We start from the raw sequence: 6,000 nt of genomic DNA, 5'->3' as shown, positions 1-6,000 counted from the left end.
CCACTGACACCCCTGCCGTGTCTCTTCAGTCTCAAAGGACACCGTTTTCTTTCATTTATTACTACATCCATGCGTACTCACAGAAGTTGCGCTTTCCCTAAACATTCGCTTGCCTATGTAGGAACGCATAGAAACAATATGGAATTATTTTGTGTCTATGCTTTTATCCAACTTTTTACTTTGAAATAATGTCCACTGTACACAAAAGCGGCAAACTTCCTACTGTGGAATTAAAGAGACTGAAATAGGAGTCAGGCACAGAAAACAGATGTGTGGCTGCCAGGAATCAGGGATGGAAGGGGACCGGGAAACGGGTGTGGCTCACAAGGGCACCAGGAAGGAGGCATGTGGTGTTACCGTATTTAGTGTCTTGACTGTAGCAGGGAACACATGAACCTAAACATGTGATTGAATTCTATAGCGTTCAATGAACACACATGAGTGAGGGTGAGACTGGAGACATCTGAACAACTCTGGTGGTTTGTATTAGTGATTGTGATGTTATATTGCAGATGTGTAAATAACTGCCTTTGGAGAAACTGGGAATACTGAACAAGAGATATTTCTGTAGTATTTATTACAACTGTGTGTGAATCTGTAATTATCCAGATAAAAATTCAATTAAAATATAATAAAACCTCAGTGTAGAACCTGGAAGAAAAAAAAAGGAGGAGTCAGGACAGGAGAGACGTGGCCTGCATCACCCCCAGGAAGGCGCCCGCACTGACAATCCAACAGGGAGAAGAAAGCTGCTCTCTGCCGTGGGGTGGCCCAGAGCTATAACAGCCCTGCCAGGGAGAGGCCTCCATCCTTCAGGCCCCGGCTCCTCCAGCTCCTCCCAATTCCCCTCTCCCCCTGCAAAAGCAAGTTCCCCGCCCTGGTTCTCCGGACCTGCCTGGGGTCCACCCCATCTGGCACATCCTGAACTGCAATTCCTCTGGCTATTCCTGAGTGAACTCGCTTTTGCTGGTAAAAGAACTGGCTATTATATTATGATAGATGACATATTTCGTTTCATCAGTGGGACCCAAAGGAGGCAACCCCCCGAGAGATGACAGCTCCTGGACTCAAGTGGGGTGCCCGCCTGGAAGCCCTGTGGTCACTGCCGCTGTGAATCGCTACCTGAGTTTGGCTTGCTGCGACGTCTCTTGGATTCCAAGCTCTGCTCTTTTTGTGTTTTGAGTTCTCAGACTTAACCAGGGATCCGGAAATCCTGCGTCCTTTCTGGTTCAAGGCTTTGTCCTTGGTGAGAACTCAGTTTTTTCTGGAGCGCGGTCATGGGGTTCTCGACTGGGGACATGCTAACTGGGATCTAAGAGTTTGTTTTAAACCCTCTGGAGTCTGGCTGGGACTTGGGGCCACTCTTGGGTTTCTAGGGGAACGCAGGGAAGTGGGATCCTGACCATCCCAGCCTGCCTTCAGGCCTCCGGCCAGTTGCATGTTTAGAAACTATGGACCCCAGAGATGCACATTGTAACTAAGCGTGCAGAGCAAACTAGAAGTAACCTGCAATTACAGTTGCCACTACGGGGAACTTTCGATCTTCTGGAACTCTTTTCTCAAGATTACATTGGAGGACCACGGTTCTAAAATTAAGTAAAATTAATGGTAGTTTATTTTCATTCGTATCTGGGAGTTTCCAAATGTGCGCAAAACTCTAAAATCGCCTCTTTGCAAGATACCATTTCTAAATTGGCCAAAACAACCAAAAAACTAGAAAAGAACAAAATGGCTTACCAAGCCTGGTGCTTGCTCCTTGTGTTCCCTCCCCCAGCTGCTTTGTCTTGCGCACCATCTAGAACATCTTCCTCCCTCCCTTTGTCTCAGACCCCACCACTTGTCTCAGACCCTGCCCCTTGCCTCAGACTCCACCCCTTTGTCTCAGACTCCACCCCCTGTCTCAGACCCCGCCCCCAGCAGCCTTCTTGCTGGCAGCCTCACCCCATCCCACGCTCTCCTCTGCAAAAAGCTGCCCCTTTACAACTGGACCCAAATGCTAAGCCTTTAATTATTGTTTCTAAGTCAACTGGAGCAAGTAACAACTGGAAGAAAAGATTTAAATAGCAGCTGTCCTAGATTTTTCATAATAGACCAGTATACTCCAAGGCTCCTGGGAAGAAACCTGCTTTCTGCTTCTGTGTGTTTGCCGCAGTTGCTGGTAAATCATCTCCTGTTCAAAAGGGGGAACCTTTGTTTTAAGTAAGTAAGGGGCACCCTTAACAGAGAGGACTCCCAGCCTCTCTGGAGACAGTGTAATGCGTTCTTTGGCTGGTCTGCAGGAGCTTCTGAAAGAAAAATAAGGCAAGCCAGCCCCACGGACGGCTGTGAAAGCGCCCTTCCGCCCGCCCGAGGCGCAGCTTGGGCCTGACTGCGCCTGCGCTTACCTCTGGGCCGCGCCTAAGACTTCAGACGGAGCCGTAGGTCCCTGCTTGCATCTGTCCGTATTTCCACGTGTCTGTATATATATGTATGTTGTAGGTGTGTGGTGTAATTTTTCTCTTCTACTTCTGGTTGGTACTGTTAAAATTTATTTGTAAAAGAGTTCTAATTAATTGGCTTAAAAACAAACAAGCTCTTATATGGATTAACACATAACAGACTGGCCTATGTGCTTTTCATCCTTATGTGATCCGGGATTAATTCTGGGGGAGTTGTTGGCTTAAGTAAAATAGGCATGTCTTTGGGGTGTTCAACTCTGAGAGCAATGCAGGTATACAGTGTTCATCCTACCTGGCTTTATTGGTCAGACACGTCCATATTATCCTTGCTAATAAATTTATCAGCAAGGAAAATAACTTGGTAAGATAAACATTTTCGTGAGTGGTCTGAACGTGACTGTCGAAAACAAGTGAACTGAATGGATGTGAGCGGGATAGAAGTTTCTAGGTAAATCTTTTCGATGGCTTCCTCCAAACTTTTTGGCAACCTGAAGCCCTACAGTTTTGCTAAGCTAAATTAAATGATGGATAAGCGTTAAATGCCTAGATCATTCCTAAATAAGATAAAATACTAAAACATTACTAAAAATAGGTTAATCCACTTTGCAAAGGAACCAAAGATATTTTGGTCTATTGGTCAACATGCCACATTGGAAAATGCACCATGAGGATGATGTGCTGTTAGGAATTCTGCAATGTGTTCCTAAATCTGCCAGTACCGGACCATTCACAATTGTTTACAGTTACTAGAAATAATAAGGGGAAACAACTCTGTGTACAAGGAAAGCAGTGTGGTTTTGGTGAGGAAAGGTATGAGAAATGGGAATTAATTTTGTTGAGGGAAAGAAAGTAATTTTGTCCTAAAGTGAAGCTGGTTGTTTCAGACTAGGAAAGAGAAAAGACAGGATGAAAGCTGGATGAAAATACTAAGTTGTAGGTTCGTGGAAAAGGAATCTTTGAAAACAGGAACTTTATGTGCAGTCAAGCTGGCTAAGGTTGAATTACTGTTAAAAGCATATTAAAAATAAACTTTAAAATCAGTACTGCACTTACGTAAAACTAAAACGAAGTGTCTTTCATTTGCTAAAAGGCCAAGGTTTGCTGAGCCGGTCCCGCTGGCACTGTGGCTGCCTTGGTCAGAGCCTTGATTACTTAAGAAGTTAAGAGCCTCGCAGTGTCGGGAGAGTGACATTTGCTTAAGTCTGTGTAACCTTTTGTGCTTGTTTTCTCATTACTTTGGCCAGATTGATAATTAAGTATCATTTCTTAATGGTCTGTAGTCCTATCCAGCCAAATGTCCAAAACCTTTTGAGATTTTTGACAAATCCCCAAATTGGGTTCTAAATGAAGTCTTTCTGACCTTGAACTAACTCTGGGTTCTTCCAGAGGGCCCCTGGAATATCTCAAAGGATTTGTCTCTCACCTGGTAAAATGTTAAACTAAGCAGGCTTATTTGGTGTGTTAAATATCATCAGATGCTTGTCAAATAAGAAGGAATACTAAATCTTTTTACCTTATATTGTGTAGGTATATGCTAATATAACTATTCTAAGGTTGTATGAAATTCCTGAAGTTCTGAGATGTCCTGATATAATGTTATCAGTCATAATTTAAAAGTATATCACCGAAATATGCAGGTTTTCATTGTCAGTTCCATAATATTGAACTTTTACCAAAATCTTTTATAATAAGCATTTTCAAGTCTTCTTGTCATTTATAGGCTGTTATTGCTTTATACTAAAATTAACTTTAATCTCAGAGAAATTCATGGAAAGATCTCTGACAGGTACTCTGGAATACAAGTTTTTGATAACTTTAAGATCATAACACTGAACTGATCGGATAAGAATTTCTAAAACTCTAATGGAAAACTGATTACCTTAATGTTTTGTCTCCCAGATGTAAAGGACCCCCTTTGCTCCTCTCCTTTAAACTATCTATAACTTATGGAATTTAGAAAAGTGTATCTTCTCAACCAAGGATGAACCATTCATCTTTCTCTCCCTACCTGCTCCTCTGAAAGTTCTGAAGTTCTTATTAAATGCCCTTGTTGTCGTGACGATGTGTGCACTTGCATAGGTTTGATGGGAGTCTCTGTTCTTTGTAACAGGATGCCCAGTGCACCTGGATCCTGCTTCCTTTGATCCAGAGCTGATAAGGTAGACAAACTTTAATACTGTAAAGGCCTAATTACATCTATTAAAAATAGCCAGGCTCTGGTAGAACACTCTTTTTGCAGTGCATTCCCAGGAGATGAAAACAAACATCACTCTCTACAGCCTGGGGATTTTGTGTCCTGGAAAAGGCACCTCCAAAAGGATTCTCTCCAGCCTCACTGGAAGGGCCCCATCAAGTACTGTGGACTAACCCTTGTTACTCAGATATGGCCTTGTGAAGTCTCTGATTCTTGCGTCTTCCCTCCAACCTGGGACTTGACAACTGGGGAGGATCCATCCTGGCACCACTGCACACGGAGATTCTGACTCTCGATCAGTGATGCTTCCAAGGAAAGATCTTGGTCGAAAGGGGGAAATGAGGAATGAATTAAACCTCAGCTGAAGCAGTACCGGGACAGACGTGTAGGGGGCGCTCTCATGCCCACCTTGCATCTTCAGTTACCCCAAACAGAAAGAGACAGGCACCTTCATCTCCCACAGAAAGTACTTACTCTGTAGCGGGAAGAAGTAAATGCTCCGCCCCTGACAGCCCAGCCCATCAGAGACTGTCCAGCCTAGCCAATGAGAAGCCTCCATATGCTGGACTCCCAGCTCCTGCAAGGGACTATTTGCTTATCACAGCCTCTCCCAACTCCCCTCCTTTTCCAAGAAACTGGTCTCTGTGCCCCGAAAGACGAATTCAGGCTCAGAGACAGAGTTTTGGGAGAATCAGAAATGAGTGGCTTTATTGTTTTGCCAGGCAAGGGGGAGTCCCAGCAGGCTAGCTCCTTAGAGACTGTGAATCCATCTTGGGGTTGGGGTCTTGAGGTTTTATAGAAAACTGGATAGAGCAGAAGAGTGACAACAACCGGGGCGGTTTGTGGTGCTGTGTTCTTCTTAGGCTTGATAAGTTCATCTGGCGTCACTGAAAATAGGGTCTGTCGATTCTTCTGAGGTCATCAACTTGGGACTTTCTTTCTGAAAAACAGCATCTGGGTTAAAAAAAAAATAAGCTATTTGGGGTAAAAGAATGTATAGGGAAGGTTAGGGGCCATTTTAGCAAAGGAATAGAGCGAGTAAACAAAAAGAAAAACAAGGTGTGTCCAAATGAATCAGCGGACCGGCAGCACACAGCCTTGGCATCGGGGAAGCCTCTTTGTTAGCTGTGTTAGTCAGACTTCTGCTCTTACATCCCCTCCTTTGTTCTGTGCAGCTGCCTGGAGTCCACCATAGTTTGCATATCCTGGATTGCAATTCCTCTGCTATTTCTGAATAAACTCATCTTTGCTAGTGAAGTAACTGGCTATTATATTATTAAAGTTGACACTTACTTTCTGGTACAGTATTTGCTGAATTTACTCTGCTTCAGCCCTAGGTTCTGCCTTTTCTCCAAGAATCCCGTGGTT

This window comes from Camelus ferus, chromosome 6 (assembly GCF_009834535.1).
Source record: "Camelus ferus isolate YT-003-E chromosome 6, BCGSAC_Cfer_1.0, whole genome shotgun sequence".
NCBI lineage: Eukaryota > Metazoa > Chordata > Mammalia > Artiodactyla > Camelidae > Camelus > Camelus ferus.
The sequence above is the reverse complement of the archived record's forward strand: the minus strand, read 5'-3'. Positions refer to the sequence as shown.